The 17,936-nt window shown below is 36.7% G+C and overlaps 2 long non-coding RNA genes across 2 annotated transcripts in view; both read right to left on the bottom strand.

Annotated features, from left to right (window-relative positions):
* LOC120870601 lies at positions 1–7,586 on the bottom strand. Its single transcript, XR_005722818.1, has 5 exons — positions 7,572–7,586; positions 6,885–6,905; positions 2,622–2,642; positions 2,300–2,353; positions 1–21 (listed from the first exon to the last, which is right to left on the bottom strand). It is a non-coding gene; the product is annotated as an uncharacterized LOC120870601 (long non-coding RNA).
* Positions 7,587–10,072: 2,486 nt separating this feature from the next.
* The window catches only part of LOC120870600, a 13,057-nt gene continuing 5,193 nt past the window's right edge, over positions 10,073–17,936 (bottom strand). Inside the window, exons 3-4 of the long non-coding RNA XR_005722817.1 lie at positions 17,858–17,878; positions 10,073–10,093 (exon numbers count right to left, since the gene is read on the bottom strand). This is a non-coding gene — a long non-coding RNA (uncharacterized LOC120870600). The remainder of the gene's footprint in view (positions 10,094–17,857; positions 17,879–17,936) is intronic.

Below are 17,936 nucleotides of genomic sequence, written 5' to 3'. Positions count from 1 at the left end.
CATTTTCATCCTGAAGTTTCCCTGCAAAGCAAATGGAAGAAACTCAATTAACTGTCAAGGAAAAACAACACACAACATGGAAATAAACTGTAAATTTCCAGGTCACAGAAATGTTCACTAGCAAGTCTTAAGATGATATTAGTTATCAGTAGATAAGGTCCTTCTGGATGAACTTGTCTCACTCACTGGGTTTGGAGACTGAACATTTTAAGAACTGGGACAATATCTTGTGCAAAACAGTGGGCCTTGCATCACAGAGGACAACTTCGAGAAACCAAGGTAAGGAAAACTTTCTATTAAATGGAGAAAACCACATTGTAAAGACAATTTATCCTTAATGGAGATAACTATATTCCTCCTTCTAATCCCTTCATGTCAACAAGCTTATGACAAAATTATGATAATCATCTGAAGTTTGTATCACAGGAATGAAAGGAAGCCAAGAAACTATGTTTCTATTAATTATATCACTAGAAGGATGTAAGAATAACACTTACGATATTGATCCTGAAGATTCCCTGAAAAGCAAATGGAAGAAACTCAAATAAGCGTCATGGAAAAACAACACAGAACATGAAAAAAAGCTGAAAAATTCCAGGTCACAGAAATGTTCACTAGCAAGTCTAAAGATGACACTGTTATCAGTAGACGAAGGCCTTCTGGATGAACTTCTCCCATGCCCTGGGTTTGGAGACTGAAGACTTTAAGACCTTGGACAATATCTTGTGGAAAACAATGGGTCTTGCATCTCAGAAGACAACCTGGGGAACCCAAGTTAAGGAAAACTTTCTATTAAATGGAGAAAATCAGATTGTAAAGACAATTTATTATTAATGGTGAAAACCACATTGTTCTAGCCTAATCCCTTTCATGTCAAGAAGCTTATAACAAAATTATGATAATTATCTGAAGATTATATGAAAGAAATGAAAGGAAGGAAAGAAAGTATGTTAGTAGAAATTATATCGCTTAAAGGATGCAAGAATAACACTTACGATATTCATCCTGAAGATTCCCTGAAAAGCAAATGGAAGAAACTCAAATAAGTGTCAAGGATAAACAACACAGAACATGAAATAAAGGTGAAAATTTCCGGGTCACAGAAATGTTCACTAGGCAGTCTTAAGATTACATTTGTTATCAGTGGACAAGGTCCTTACGGATGAACTTCTCTCAATCACTGGGTTTGGAGACTCAACCGTTTCAGAACTGGGACACTATCATGTGCAAATCAATGGGCCTTTTATCTCAGAGGATAACTTGGAGAATCCAAGTTAAGGAAAACTTTCTATTAAATGGAGTAAACCACATTGTAAAGACAATTTATTCTTAATGGAGAAAACCACATTCTTCTAACCTAATCCCTTACATGTTAATAAGTGTATGATAAAATTTTGATAATTATCTGAGGATTATATCAGATGAAGGAAGGGAAACAAAGTATGTTCCAGAAATTCCATCACCAAAAGTATATAAGAATAACAGTTACCAATTTCATTGTGAAGTTCCCCTGAAAAGTAAAATGGAAGAAACTCAAATAAGTGTCAAGGAAAAACAACACAGAAAATGAAAATAAGCTGAAAATTTCCAGTGCACAGAAAATATGTTAGAATGAATGTAATCAGAAAACAAAACAGAACAAAACAATACAAAAATGAGAAAATGTCAAGGAATTCCACTTCTATCTTAGAAAAGTGAGGAAAAGAAATGAATTTCATAGTTGACTGAATAAGAAGAATCGCTAAAGTGTTGACAGAAACTAACTAGGATTTGATCTGGTTCATATTTCTTTTATGCATAGTTTTAAGGATATATTTAGTTAAAAATTTTGATCAATAATATACTTAATAAAATAATTTTTGAGTGAATGTTATCTTGGTTGTAGTGTAGTGTTGTTGATTTTCTAATTTTAAAATCTTTCTAAATATATCAGATTAAGCAAGATATCATTAAGTGAAAACATTATTTGTATATTTAGGGTAAAGATGTGTAAGCTCTGAAAAAGTCTTTCAGGAAGATGTCACAAACATTGATAAAGTGAATGGCTGTAGTAAGTCGGGGTACAATATTTTTGTAAGTCAGATGGTTTCTAAATCTTTACACTTAACACAATATATTTAATTTAGTTGTCAAGTGAAGGACTTTCAAATTCAGTTGTGAAAGCATGGAGTCTCTGGTTTTATCATCTACCGCAGAAAGCCAAAGAATTGAGTGTCATGGCTCTAAATTCTTTCCATTTCTATTAACTTACATCTTTGAATGTTTTCTAGAAAACCTATATAGAATAGAAACCATCTACCTATCAACTTCATGCATTTCATCTCACCAACTTCTTAATGAAACTTACAAGTCCCTGCAAGAGAGAAGAAGCCAGTCTTTATAGGGAATGCATTGTATGAAATGAAAAGAGAAGGAATGGAAAACTAGAGAAGGTACAGAAACAGAAATGGACAAATTTAAAATGGGAGAATTCCCACACCAAAATATTAGGGTGGAACTAATAGACATGCAGAAGAAAGGCGTGCCAGTACAAGGAATACAGATGAAAAGTCAGGCAATGTTAAATGTTGCATCAGTCATTTTAAAGGGGATCAAGACTAATGAGACACCAGAAAATTTACCTAGTTTATTCCGAAGTACTTCTAAAAAAAAAAAAAAAAGGAAAATAAGTGTAAACAACATGGGAAAAACTACAAAGAAAATGCGAATTTATTGGAAAATTCATATTTAAAATTAACCATATCCAGTTTCAGATGAACACACACACACACACACACACACACACACATATACAGAGAAATTGACTCAGAGGTCAGTATTGTTAGAGATAGGCTACAGTAAATGAAGAAAGGAGAAATGGAATTAATGGAGTTAATTGACAAATGTTTTAGGATTATTACTTCTGGTGGTTAATTTGTAAAATGAGTTTTGATCCCTTTGGCAATATTTAGGCTCCTATTGTCTTGTTCACTAGCTTTAGTATGGTCATTGGATGTTTTTAGATGTATTAGTCAATTCTTATCATGGCAGTAGCTACAGTGTATAAAGTTGCTGCAGACACTGTTTAAAGGAATACCGAAGCACTGCTGGCATACATCATATACTGTCAGGCTTCTGAGTGCCTCTTTTTACAACCGCTATTGACATCAATTAATTTGCTACCTTGTTGTATGTGAGTTTCTGTTTAATTCATGCGTGAATGAAACTTAACCCAATCACAGGGGTGCTGAATTCAGGAGGAAGGAGTAGGTTTTCTGAGAGAGACTCTGTTTCTCAACAACCATGCTTTTTACTGTTTCTACTCCTCTTTGAGAGGAAATATCTAAACATACAATATAAGACAGGTTTTCTGAACATTATAAAGCTGCAACTAAAGCTCTACCTCTCCTAATGATTGTTTCTGCGACATTTTCAAGTCATGTTCTTTTTGTAATTACAGAGGTGAGTCAGTGAGTGAGTGAGTGAGTGAATTTGCTCAATCGTGTCCGACTTTTTGCAACCCCATGGACTGTAGCCTACCAGGCTCCTCCATCCATGGGATTTTCCAGGCAAGAATACTGGAGTGGGTTGCCATTTCCTTCTCTAGAAGATCTTCCCAACACAGGGATTGAATCCAGGTCCTCTGCATTGTAGGCAGACGCTTTACCATCTGAGCCACCAGGTAACCCATTCTACTGAAAATATCACTACAATTTGAAGAACACTATCATGCGATATGTAGAGACATAGAATTTTAAATAATTTTTGTGCTAGAATATTAAAAAGAACTGTGTAATTATCTCAGGACATAACTTTAGACTTTAGTAATTTATTGTCAATGACATTTGAGTGAAAAAAATATGTATAGGATCCAAAAGGAAGAGCGATTTGGCAAATTAACAATCAAATGAGTAAAAATAAAAATGAAAGACGATTCATAGCTATGGTTGGAAATAGAAAATAACTGGGCCAGGAAGGACTAGTGTTGGAAGGATTGATGTTGCAGCTGAAACTCCAATACTTTGGGCACCTGATGTGAAGAACTGACTCATTGGAAAAGACCCTGATGCTGGGAAAGATTGAAGGTGGGAGGAGAAGGGGATGATAGAGGATGAGATGGTTGGATGGCATCACCGACTCAATGGACATGAGTTTGAGTAAACTCTGGGAGTTGGTGATGGACAAGGAGGCCTGGTGTGCTGTGGTCCATGGGGTTGCAAATAGTCGGACATGACTGAATGACTGAACTGAACTGAACTGATGATTAGTGATTTGGAACATTTTTGTTTATGTTTACAAACCTATTGGCCATTTGTATGTATTTTTGGAGAAATGTTTATTCAATTTTTTTTTGTCCATTTTTAATTGACTTATTTGGTTTTTGCTGTTTTCAGCAAAATGGTTTTTTGGTTTATGCCATTTTGAGTTATTTGGTTTTTGCTATTGAATTCCTTATATAGTTTGGATATTAACCCTTTCGGATACATGGTTTGTGAATATTTTCTTCCATTCTCTAGGTTGTCTATTTACTTTGTTGGCCATATCCCTTGCTGTGTAGAAGCTTTTGATGAAATCCCATTGGTCTATTTTCAAAAATTTTTTATTGCCTGTGCTGTTGGAGTTATATAAAAAATATACCCAGACTAATATCAAAGAAATTTTTCTCTAGGTTTCCTTCTAATAGTTTTAAGTCTGAAATTCAAGTCTTTAATCCATTTTGAGTTGATTTTTGTATAAGTTTGAAAGAAAATTTCCATTTATTCTTCTATTTTATGTTATTGATGTCATAATTTACTTCTTTTTGTATTGCATATCTATTAACAAATTATTTTTAATTCATTTTTAATTGGAGGCTAATTGCATCACAGTATTGTGTTGGTTTCTGCTGTACAACAATGTGAATCAGCTCTAAGTATACACATATCCCTTCCCTCTTGAGCCTCCCTCTTAGCCCCTATCCCACCCCTCTAGTTCATCACAGAGCACAGGGCTGAGCTCCCTGTGTTATACAGCAGTTTCCCACTAGTTATCTGCTTGTTTCTTTATTTGTTTTAAACAGTTTATCTTTTAACTTTTTAGAAACTAGAGTTAAAAGTGATTTATGTACCATTTATGTAAAAGTGATTTATGTACCATTGCAGTATTACAGTATTCTGAATTTGACTGCATAACTTCACCAGTGAGTTTCATATTTTCAAATGTTATGTTACTAATTAATATCCATTCATTTCAACTTGAAAAACTTCATTTAACATTTCTTGTAAAGCAGGTTTAGTGGTTATGAGTCAGCTTTTTGGTCTGAAAATTTTTTCTTTCTTTTTCATTTTTGGAGTTTAGTTTTGCCAGATATAATATACTTGGTGGGTAGTTATTTTTCTTTCAGTAGTTTGAGTATATCATCCAAGTCTCTTGTGACCTACAAAGTTTCTTCTGAGAAACCCATCGATAGCTTTATGAGGGTATTCTTGTATATGGGTTTCTCTCTTCTCTTGATCTTTTCAAAATTCTCTATTTTCTTTGTACTTTTACTATGAAATATTTAAGAAAAATTAATGCTACCTAATGTGAAGAGGTGACTCATTTGAAAAGACCCTGATGCTGGGAAAGATTGAGGGCAGGAAGAGAAGGGGACGATAAAGGATGAGATGGTTGGATGGGATCACTGACTCAATGGACATGGGTTTGGGTAGACTCTGGCAGTTGGTGATGGACAGGGAGGCCTGGTGTGCTGTGGCTCATGGGTTCCCAAAGAGTTGGACACAACTGAGTGACTGAACTGAACTGAATGCCAAACTTTCTCAAATTCTTTTAAAAAAGAAGGGGAGAGGAAACTTTCAAGCTCATTTTATGAGGCCAGCATCACTCTAATGCCAAAACCACAGAGGAAAAGAAATCTAATACAAAAACCACAATAAAAGAAATGTATAAGCCAATATACCAGCCATAAAAAGACAAACACTGCATGATTCCACCTAAATCGAGTATCTACAATAGTCAAATTCATAGAATAAAAATGTGAAGTGAGGATTGTCAAGGGCCAGGCTGATGGTCAAATAAATTATTAATGAATGGGCATGAAGTTTCAGTTAAGCAAGAGAAATAAATTCTAGAAATATTCTGTACCACATTGTATCTATAATAAACAACATTGCATTGTACATATAAACTTTTATTATATCTCACATAAGTGTTCCTAGCACAATACAATGAAATTATTGAATTATAGTTTGTTCAAATTTCACACGGCCATTTTCTTTCTACAGGGAAACCTTAATTCAAAAATTTTCATCAGCTTAATACTCAGTATTGCTACTATGAACCCGTGTCTTCAAAAAGATAGAGATGAAAAGTGAGAGTCCATTCCCCCATAATTTGTCAATTAGTACTTTTTTACATTTCCTCAGTTTTTACCCTTTACTGATGTTAGTCACTGAGAACAAGAGTATTTACTAGCAAATATTCCATCTAATAGAGGGTAATGAATTCTAAACAACTGCAATAAGAGGTAAAATAAACTTTACTTAATTTGTATAGTGGTTTAAAAAGCAAATTCTCTGAGATTTTAGACAAAGTGCATATTTCCTCCACTTAAAAATTCCAGAAATTCAGAAGTGTATAATTAATGGAATTCATTATCAAATATGGTTCATGTATGTCTATTTTTTAATAGAAAACAACTTGTAGCATGAATAATTTAAATGCAATAGTGTTTAAGTGCAAATGGAAACAACTTTGTTGACTTCAGTTGGAGTGAGAAAAAATAAGGCACAATGATGTAAATTTAAGTCATACAGTATATAAGGAACATGTTGTTTCAAGGACAGTAAAACAACAAGGAACAAGGCAACATGCATAAAAGATCCAAAAGGCTATGTGCACAGTGTAAAATGGCCAATGGAACTTACCATTTTCTGTTACTACTGCATCTGAAAAACAGAGAGAAATATTAATTTATTTAGTTGATTATTCGATCAGAATAATCATAGGTTGCTGTCAGTGTCATATTTTCTGAAAAAATATAGATGGGATTTTACTCAAACCCAGAGTCAGGGAGCTAATTGAAAATGGCGTTCTTTGATGGCTTTTATAGATATTTTCTTGGGATTGTAATGATTCCCAAGATGACTGGGAAAACGAATAAACTTTAGAGAGGAAATATGCACTCCTCTCTCAGGATAGTTGAAAGAATACAATGTGCACAGATAGGGACTTATCAACTTAGAATCAAACAGATTGAAAAGAAGAAAATTTTGGAGCTTTTATCCAGAAAATGACCCTGATGATCACGGCAGTGGATCCTTTAATCTGTTTCTCATCAACCTTATCATGAAGATACAGAATACTTCTGAAGCACAAAGTGAAGATAATAAGCAAAAAGAAAGAGAATGAAGGAAGGGAAGAGAAAGGAAGAAGGGGAAAGAATGAAACAGAACATGGAGTACACCTGAAAGCAGAAACGTAGTATGACATGTTGGAAACTAAGTAAGAGTAAGAGAAAGTAAAAGGCAAAAGAAACAAAATGAGAGAATGAAAATAAGGGAAAAAACTCTCTAACAGGCAAATTAGCTGAGTGCTTGAAGAACAAACATTACTAGGTGTTTGCAAAAATTGATCTGAAAAATAAAATGGAAAGTACCATATAAGTGATGTGGGAAACAAACATAGATTAAAATCTTAAAATCTGCTTGCACAAGGGTAAAGGTGGCAAGTTGAGGGTTAAGAAGAAGAAATTAACAACCACTGATTTTTCTGTTTTCAGTAACATTAATGTCCACTGTGTTACAATAGCATAGCCTTATATTCCTCTATGGATGGATTAGTAAGTACTATGACTTTCTAAATCCCCAAATAGCCTCAGCTGTCTTATACTTCTTTCTTATTCTTTCTTACTCTATCACTTATGCTTAACCTTTCCTTTGACATTATTTGTTCCCTTTCCTCAGTACTTTGAATCTTTTGCCATTTTCCATATAAAAACAGAAACTTGGTAATTTGTGTCTTCTCATTTTTTTTTTTTATACTCACCAGTCTGGCTAGAGGTTGAACAACTGCATTGTTTTTCCAAAGAACAAACTTAGTTTTATTAATTTTCTCTACTGTTTTTCTGCTTTTAGTATCATTGATTTCTCATGTTATATTTATTATTTATCTTTTCTGAATTGCTTTGGTTTTATTTTGCTCATTTCAAAACTTTCTTAATCTGTAGTATTAGGTAATTCATTGAGATATTCTTCATTTTGAATATAAGAATATAATTTAATAAAATTTTCCCTAAGCAATATTTCAACTTCTCCCACAAACATTGATATAATACTTTTTTATTTTCAAATACATTTTTACTTCTCAGTTATTTCCTCCTTAACTCCTATTCTGTTTAGCAGTGTGTTAATTAAATCCAAATACTGTGGGAAAGAGTAATCCATTTATCTTTCTGTTATTGACTTATAATTAAATTTATTTATGGTCATAGAACATAATTTCTATTACTACAGATTTGTTACAGCATGTGTTGTCACCTGGATTTTGTTTTAGGTGTACATTCTATGAAGAATTGGAAAAAAAGTGTGTTCTACAGTTCTGTGTAGAGTGCTTTATAAATGTCAAGTTGAGGGTCTTATTTAGATCTTCTATCAATAAATCCTATTGTTTCCTGTCTACTGAAAGAGGAATATTGGTGTATCCAAGCATTATTCTATGAAGTTTTTGCTTCATGTATTTGATGCTTTTTGTTGTTAAGTTTATATTTGTTGTGAATTTAGATTGTGGTATTTGATGAATTAACTGTTTCCTCATTAATTAATGTCCATTTCTACTCAAAATATTCTACTTTAGTTATTAGTATAAAAAAGCTTTATTTTAGTGTTTATACTGCATATCTTTTTATACTTTGTTTACTATTCATATTTTTTATTTAATAGATAATATTTTTATGTGAATTTTTAACAGTGTGTTAAAAACTGGTATAACAGTCTCTACCTTTTTAATTGTCATATTTAGTTCATTTTGATTTAATATAGCTATTTATATGGTTGGACTTAGGTTTTCGGCTTTATATTTGGTTTATGTTTGTCCCTTATTTTCTTCTATTTCCCCATTTTTACTTTTAAATAAATTATTCCAGTACATTTTAGCATTCCATTTAAATTTGATTATTAGCCTTTGGCCATGTCTCTTTATATTCTATTTCATATATGAGTGTTCTAGAAAATTTAAAAAGTGTATACCTAAGTTTTCACATTCTACACAGAATGAATATTCTATCCAGAATGAATATTCTACCATTTCAAGTAAAACGTAGAACTCTTACATCCATATATGTACCTTTACTTTCCTTTTTTTGCATGCATCACCTCTACACATATTAAGAACCACACAATGTTAAAATTATTTCATTTAATAGTCCTACATATTTTTGAAAATTTAAAATTGGAAGGGTGGTGGTCCTAAGATGGCAGAGGAATAGGATGGGGAGACCACGTTCTCCCCCAGAAATTCATTGAAAGATCATTTGAAAGCTGAGCAAATTCCACAAAACAACTTCTGAATGCTGGCAGAGGACACCAGGCACCCAGAAAGGTAGCTCATTGTCTTTGAAAGGAGGTAGGACAAAATACAAAATATAAAAATAGGGGCAAAAGAGTTAGGGATGGAGACCCATCCCGGAAGGGAGTCTTAAAAGAGGAGAAGTTTCCAAACACCGGGAAACACTCTCATCGGGTCTTTTTCTAAATTGAAAAAGCCTATCTTGGGGAAAACTGACAGGTCAGAACTTTAAAATACTCAAATGTGACATACATCTTGGTGCTAAAATTCTGTTCACAGAAGCACTTTGCCTTCTTGACATAGATATAAATATGAAAGAGGTAATAATGGCATAAACTGAATTGCAAATGACACCTGGTAACTGAAAAGTTACCTAGTGAAAAAAGTTACCTACTGAAAGTTGAGATAGTGACATAAAATCATGTAAAAACATGTCGCTGTTTGAGATATGGGAGATGATCACCAGAAGTTTCAACATTAAGTTTCAAAGATAACAGGAAATAGATAAGAGAATAGCAAAGTACACAACGGAAAACTTATTGTTGCTTGCCTCTTTCCTGTTTACTCTTCCCTGAAAAGTATAAGGAAGAAATAAAAATTCATTCCAAATAAAAGCATATTGTTGGGAAGAAAGGAGAACAAAAATTGGGATTCCTTTCATAGTTTACTCCATGGTACAACTTGACCCATATATGTGAAAACTAGAGCCATAAGGTTGCAAAGGATATCTCATCAGTCAGAGACAGTGTCATTTTACATCATTCCACCCTTTAGTGCAAAAGAAACTAAATTAGGAAACGAAACGTACAATATCAGCCATTCTTCTTTCATTGGGACATTCTTTTTCACTTTGAAATGGAAATGTACACACGTGCACAAGACAGGTACTTATTAAATAGTGAGGAAGGATACAGAGAAGGCATATATTTGTGCCAAACTGTATTTGTCACCATAATCATGTGAGATTTACTATATTCATTGTTGTTGTTCAGTCGCTAAGTCATGTCTGACTCTTTGCAATCCCATGAACGGCAGGCCTCTCTGTCCATCACTATCTCCCCGAGTTTGCTCAAACTCATATCCACTGAGTCGGTGATGCCATCCATCTCATCCTCTGTCGCCCCCTTCTCCTCCTGCCCTCAATTTTCCCCAGCCTCAGGGTCTTTTCCAGTGAGTCAGCTCTTCGCATCAGGTGGCCAAAGTATTGGAGCTTCAGCTTCAGCATCAGTCCTTCTAGTGAATATTCAGGATTGATTTCCTTCTGGATTGATTGGTTTGATCTCCTTGCAGACCAAGAGAATCTCAACAGTCTTCTCCAGCACAAAAGTTTGAAAGAGTCAATTCTTCAGTGCTCAGCTTTCATTATAGTCCAACCCTCACATCTATACATGACTACTGGGAAAATCCATAGCTTTGACTAGATGGATCCTTCTTGGCAAAGTAGTGTCTCTGCTTTTTAATATGCTGTCTAGGTTGGTAATAACTATTCTTTCAAGGAGCAAGGGTCTTTTTATTTCATGGCTGCAGTCACCATCTGCAGTGATTTTCGAGCCCAAGAAAATAAAGTCTGTCGCTGTTTTCACTGTTTCCCCATCTATTTGTATCTTGGCCAATGTGAATAGTGCTGCAATGAATGTGGGATTGCAAATCTCTTCCAAATACTAACTTCATCTCTTTGAATAAATACAGTTTGATTTTTAAGTTTTTGAGGAATGTCCATAAGGTTTTCCATATGGTTGTACTAACTCACATTCTTACCAACAGTTGATAAGGGTTCTCCTTTTTCCATATCTTTCCCATCATTTGTTATTTTTTGTTTCTTTGATAATACTCATTCTAATATGTGTGAGTGATATCTCATCATGGTTTTGATTTGCCTTTCCCTGAGGATTAGTGATGTCAAGCACATTTTTGGAGCAGTCATGAAGAGATACCCCATGTCCAAGGTAAGAGAAACCCAAGTAAGATGGTAGGTGTTGTGAGAGGGCATCAGAGGGCAAACACACTGAAACCACAATCACAGAAAACTAGTCAGTCTGATCACACACACCACAGCCTTGTCTAACACAATGAAACTAAGCTATGCCATGTGGGGCCACCCAAGATGGGAGGGTCATGGTGGAGAGGTCTGACAGAGTGTGGTCCACTGGAGAAGGGAATGGCAAACCACTTCAGTATTCTTACCTTGAGAATCCCACGAACAGTATGAAAAGGCCAATAGCCCAATATGCTACTGGAGATCAGTGGAGAAATAACTCCAGAAAGAATGAAGGGATGGAGCCAAGCAAAACAATATTCAGTTGTGGAGGTGACTGGTGACAGAAGCAAGGTCTGATGCTGTAAAGAGCAATATTGCATAGGAACTTGGAATCTCAGGTCCATGAATCAAGGCAAATTGGAAGTGGTCAAACGAGATGGCAAGAGTGAACATAGACATTCTAGGAATCAGAGAACTAAAATGGACTGGAATGGGTGAATTTAACTCAGATGACCATTATATCTACTACTGCGGGCAGGAATCCCTTAGAAGAAATGGAATAGCCATCATGGTCAACAAAAGAGTCCAAAATGCAAAAATGACAGAATGATCTCTGTTCATGTCCAAGGCAAACCATTCAATATCACAGTAATCCAAGTCTATGCCCCAACCAGCAATGCTGAAGAAGCTGAGGTTGAACGGCTCTATGAAGACCTACAAGATCTTTTAGAACTAACACCCCCAAGAGATGTCCTTTTCATTATAGGGGACTGGAATGCAAAAGTAGGAAGTCAAGAAACACCTGGACTAACAGGCAAATTTGGCCTTGGAGTACAGAACGAAGCAGGGCAAAGGCTAATAGAGTTTTGCCAAGAGAATAGCAAACACCCTCTTCCAGCAACACAAGAGAAGACTCTATACATGGACATCACCAGATGGTCAACACCAAAATCAGATTGATTATATTCTTTGCAGCCAAAGATGGAGAAGCTCTATACAGTCAGCAAAAACAAGACTGGAAACTGACTAAGGCTCAGATCATGCACTCCTTATTGTCAAATTCCGACTTAAATTGAAGAAAGCAGGGAAAACCACTAGACCATTCAGGTATGACCTAAATCAAATCCCTTATGATTATACAGTGGAAGAGAAAAATAGATTTAAGGGACTAGATCTGATAGAGTGCCTGATGAACTATGGATGGAGGTTCATGACATTGTACAGGAGACAGAGATCAAGACCATCCCCATGGAAAAGAAATGCAAAAAAGCAAAGTGGCCTTACAAATAGCTGTGAAAAGAAGAGAAGTGAAAAGCAAAGGAGAAAAGGAAAGATACAAGCATCTGAATGCAGAGTTCCAAAGAATAGCAAGGAGAGAGAAGAAAGCCTTCTTCAGCGATCATTGCAAAGAAATAGAGGAAAACAACAGAATGGGAAAGACTAGAGAACTCTTTAAGAAAATTAGACATACCAAGGGAACATTTCATGCAACGATGGGCTTGATAAAGGACAGAAAAGGTATGGACCTAACAGAAGCAGAAGATATTAAGAAGAGGTGGTAAGAATACACAGAAGAACTGTACAAAAAAGATCTTCATGATACAGATAATCACGATGGTGTGATCACTCACCTAGAGCCAGACACCCTGGAATGTGAAGTCAAGTGGGCCTTAGAAAGCATCACTAGGAACAAAAGCTAGTGGAGGTGATGGAATTCCAGTTGAGCTATTTCAAATGGTGAAAGATGATGCTGTGAAAGTCCTGCACTCAATATGCCAGGAAATTTGGAAAACTCAGCAGTGGCCACAGGACTGAAAGGTCAGTTTTCATTCCAATCCCTAAGAAAGGCAAAGCCAAAGAATGCTCAACCTACCGCACAATTGCACTCATCTCATACGCTAGTAAAGTAATCCTCAAAATTCTCCAAGCCAGGCTTCAGCAATACGTGAACGGTGAACTTCCTGATGTTCAAGCTGGTTTTAGAAAAGGCAGAGGAACCAGAGATCAAATTGCCAACATCTGCTGAATCATGGAAAAAAACCAGAGAGTTCCAGAAAAACATCTATTTTTGCTTTATTGACTATGCCAAAGCCTTTGACTGTGTGGATCACAATAAACTGTGGAAAATTCTGAAAGAGATGGGAATCCCAGACCACCTGACCTGCCTCTTGAGAAATCTGTATGTAGGTCAGGAAGCAACAGTTCGAACTGGACATGGAACAACAGACTGGTTCCAAATAGGAAAAGAGTACGTCAAGGCTGTATATTGTAACCCTGCTTATTTAACTTCTATGCAAAGTACAGCATGAGAAATGCTGGACTGGAAGAATCACAAGCTGGAATCAAGATTGCCGGGAGAAATATCAATAACCTCAGATATGCAGATGACACCACCCTTATGGCAGAAAGAGAAGAAGGACTAAAGAGCCTCTTGATGAACATGAAAGAGGAGAATGAAAGTTGGTTTAAAGCTCAACATTCAGAAAATGAAGATCATGGCATCTGGTCCCATCACTTCATGGGAAATAGATGGGGAAACAGTGGAAACAGTGTCAGACTTTATTTTGGGGGGCTCCAAAATCACTGCAGATGCTGATGGCAGCCAGGAAATTAAAAGATGCTTACTCCTTGGAAGGAAAGTTATGACCAACCTAGACAGTATATTGAAAAGCAGAGAGATTACTTTGCCAACTAAGGTTTGCCTAGTCAAGGCTATGGTTTTTCCAGTAGTCTTGTACTGATGTGACAGTTGGGTTATAAAGAAAGCTGAGTGCTGATGAATTGATACTTTTGAACTGTGGTGTTGAAGAAGACTCTTGAGAGTCCCTTGGACAGCAAGGAGATCCCACCAGTCCATCCTAAGGAAATCAGTCCTGAATATTTATTGGAAGGACAGATGTTGAAGCTGAAACTCCAATACTCCTGCTAGGAAGAGCTGACTCATTAAAAAAGACCCTGATGCTGGAAAAGATTGAAGTGGGGAAGAGAAGGGGACTAGAATGGATGAGTTGGTTGGATGACATCACCGACTCTATGGACATGAGTTTGAGTAATCGCCAAAAGTTGGTGATGGACAGGGAAGCCTGGTGTGCTGCAGTCCATGGGGTCACAAAGTGTTGGACAGGACTGAGTGACTGAACTGAACTGACTGTGTTGCTTCCATGTCTTGGCTATTGTAAGTAGTGCTACCATGAACACTGGGGCACATGTGACTTTTCAAATTAGAATTTTTGTCTTATCCAGTTATCCCAGGAATGGGGTTGCTGGATCCTATGACAACTCTGTATTTATGTTTTTAAGGAAAATCCATACTGTTTCACTAGTGGTTGCTCCAGTTTACATTCTCACTAACAGTTCATGAGGTTTCCTTTTCTCCACACTCTCTCCAACATTTATTATTTGTAGACTTTTTGATGATGGCCTTTCAGACAAGTGTGAGGTGATACCTCACTGTAGCTTTCATTTGTATTTCCTTTAATAATTAGCAATACTGAGCATCTTTTCATGTGCCTCTTGGCCATTAGTATATCCTCCTAAAACTCCTAGAAAAGAGCATAGGCAAAACATTCTCTGACATAAATGATAGCAGTATTTTCTTAGATCAGTTTCCTAAGACAAATAAATAAGGATTTTAATAATAAGTGTGTACCATTAGTATATCTTCTTTGGATAAATATCTATTTAGTCCCTACTTTTTTTCTTATTCCCATTTTTTGATTGCAACGACCTTTTCCACAAAACTAGGAAAAAATAATCCTAAAATGTTTATGGACCCACAAAAGACCCAGAATTGCCAAAGCAATCCTGAAGCAAAAGAACAAAGCTGGAGGCATAGGCCTTCCATGCTAGAGACAATACTACAAAGCTACAGTAATCAAAACAGTATGGTATTGGCAGAAAAACAGATATATGGATCAATGGAAGAGAATAGAGAAGCCAGAAATAAACCCATATGCCTAAGAACCCAGAAATAAACCCATGTGCCTATAATCAGTTAATCTTTGCTAAAAGAAGCAAGCATATACAATAGAGAAAAGACAGTCTTTTTGGAAAGCTTCACAGTCACAGGTAAATCAGTTATGTTAGAACATACCCTAACACTATACACAAAAAGAAAATCCAAATGTCTAAAATACTTAAATATAAGACATGACACCATAAAACTCCTAGAAAAGAGCATAGGCAAAACATTCTCTGACATAAATGATAGCAGTATTTTCTTAGATCAGTTTCCTAAGACAAATAAAGAAGGATTTTAACAGTAAGTGTGTACCATCAAGAACACTGTTGTTTAGTTGCTAAGTCGTGTCTGACTCTTTTGTGACCCCATAGACTGTAGCCCACCAGTCTCCTCTGCCCATGAGATTTTCCAGGCAAGAATACTGAAGTGGGTTGCTATTTCCTTCTCCAGGGGATCTTTCCAACCCAGGGATTGAACACATTTCTCATAACTGGTAGTCGAATTCTTTACTGCTGAGCCACAAGAGAAGCTCCAGAAGGAAATAAAAGTAAAAATAAACAAATAGATGCATGCATGCACAGTTGGTCAATTATGTCTGACTCTTTGCCTTGACCCTAAAGCCTGACCCTAACCCTAAGCCTAAAGCCTGCCTGCCTGCCTGCCTGGGATTCAACCTCCTGACCTATGGACCCTAGCCTTCCTGACCTGCCTGCCTGCCGCCTGCCTAGCAGCTATGCTACCAGGGCTTGTGGGTCCTGGGCTGGCTCCAGGGTGCCCTTCAACCCTAACCCCCTCAGGCATGCCCTATGGCTCTTCTTCATGAGCCTTCTTCATGGGCCCTAATGGACTATAGCCTGCCAGGCTCCTTTTTTCATAGGATTACCCCAGCAAGCATACTGGGGTAGGTTGCCTTCTCCTCCTCCAAGGGATTTTCCTGACCCAGGGATCCAACCTGTATCTCCCTAATCAAAATTATAAGCTTTTGCACAGCAAAGGGAACTGTAAACAAAATGAAAAGACAACCTATGGACTCGGAGAAAATATTTGCAAATGATGTAACCTGCTACTGCTACTGCTGCTAAGTCGCTTCAGTCGTGTCCGACTCTGTGCGACCCCATAGACGGCAGCCCACCAGGCTCCCCCGTCCCTGGGATTCTCCAGACAAGAACACTGGAGTGGGTTGCCATTTCCTTCCCCAATGCATGAAAGTGAAACGGGAAAGTGAAGTCACTCAGTCACATCGACTCTTCGCGACCCCATGGACTGCAGCCTACCAGGCTCCTCGGTCCATGGGATTTTTCAGGCAAGAGTACTGGAGTGGGGTGCCATTGCCTTCTCCGATGATGTAACCTATAAGGGCTTAATTTTCCAAATATACAAACAACTCATACGGTTGAATATTTGAAAAACACAATATAATCAACTTCTTAATTTACATTCTATTACAAATGTATGTCTCTTCTATATATCTGTTAAATGTCACTATTCATCTAGCAGTTGACCTTATATACATGAAATTCATTTTCTGACATTTTTTTTATTTCTAATAGATGCACTAAATTATGACGGCTTAAAAAAATCATCTATAGTGCTAATAGATGTCAGAATAGTGGTTCTTTGTGGATAGTTCAGTTCAGTTCAGTTCAGTTCATGTCCGACTCTTTGCGACCCCATGAATCGCAGCACACCAGGCCTCCCTGTCCATCACCAACTCCCGGAGTTCATTCAGATTCACATCCATCAAGTCAGTGATGCCATCCAGCCATCTCATCCTCTGTCGTCCCCTTCTCCGCCTGCCCCCAATCCCTCCCAGCATCAAAGTCTTTTCCAATGAGTCAACTCTTCGCATGAGGTAAGGGGGTTATAATTGGGAGGTGCAAGAAGGAAGCTTTCTGTGTGTGTTGATGTTCTATTCCTGATCTCATTGTTGGTGAAACAAGTATGTTCATTTTGTGGCAAATCAATAATGTTATGATTGTTGGACACTACTGTTTCCTGATCCCAGAGTTATATTCTCCAGAATTATAAGACAATTAATTTCTGTTATTTAACTTATCCAATTTGTTATGGAAGCTTTAGCAACTAATAAGAAAATCTTCATAAATAAGCTCTGAAGGGAGGAAGATGCACTCAGCTGTGTCTGACTCATTGAAACCTCAGGAACTGTAGCCCCATAGACTCCTCTGTCCATGGAATTCTCTAGGCAAGGATACTGGAGGAGGTTGCCATTCCCTTCTCCTCCCAACCCAGGGATTGAACCCTGGTCTCCTGTGTCTCTTACATTGGCACACAGATTCTTTATCACTAGCACCAAGTTATAGTTTATAATATTATCTTATTTTTATGCTTAAGTAATTTAATGACTTCATTGGGGGGGATTAATATTTCAATCTTACCTGAGTGTCCTTGGTGAAAACCTGAAAGGGAAGGGAATCTTTCATTAGGCCTCTTAGATTGATGGGGAATAGAGAGCAG

Source organism: Oryx dammah, unplaced genomic scaffold (genome assembly GCF_014754425.2).
Source record: "Oryx dammah isolate SB20612 unplaced genomic scaffold, SCBI_Odam_1.1 HiC_scaffold_11, whole genome shotgun sequence".
Lineage (NCBI taxonomy): Eukaryota > Metazoa > Chordata > Mammalia > Artiodactyla > Bovidae > Oryx > Oryx dammah.
This window is presented reverse-complemented; position numbering and strand designations above follow the sequence as displayed.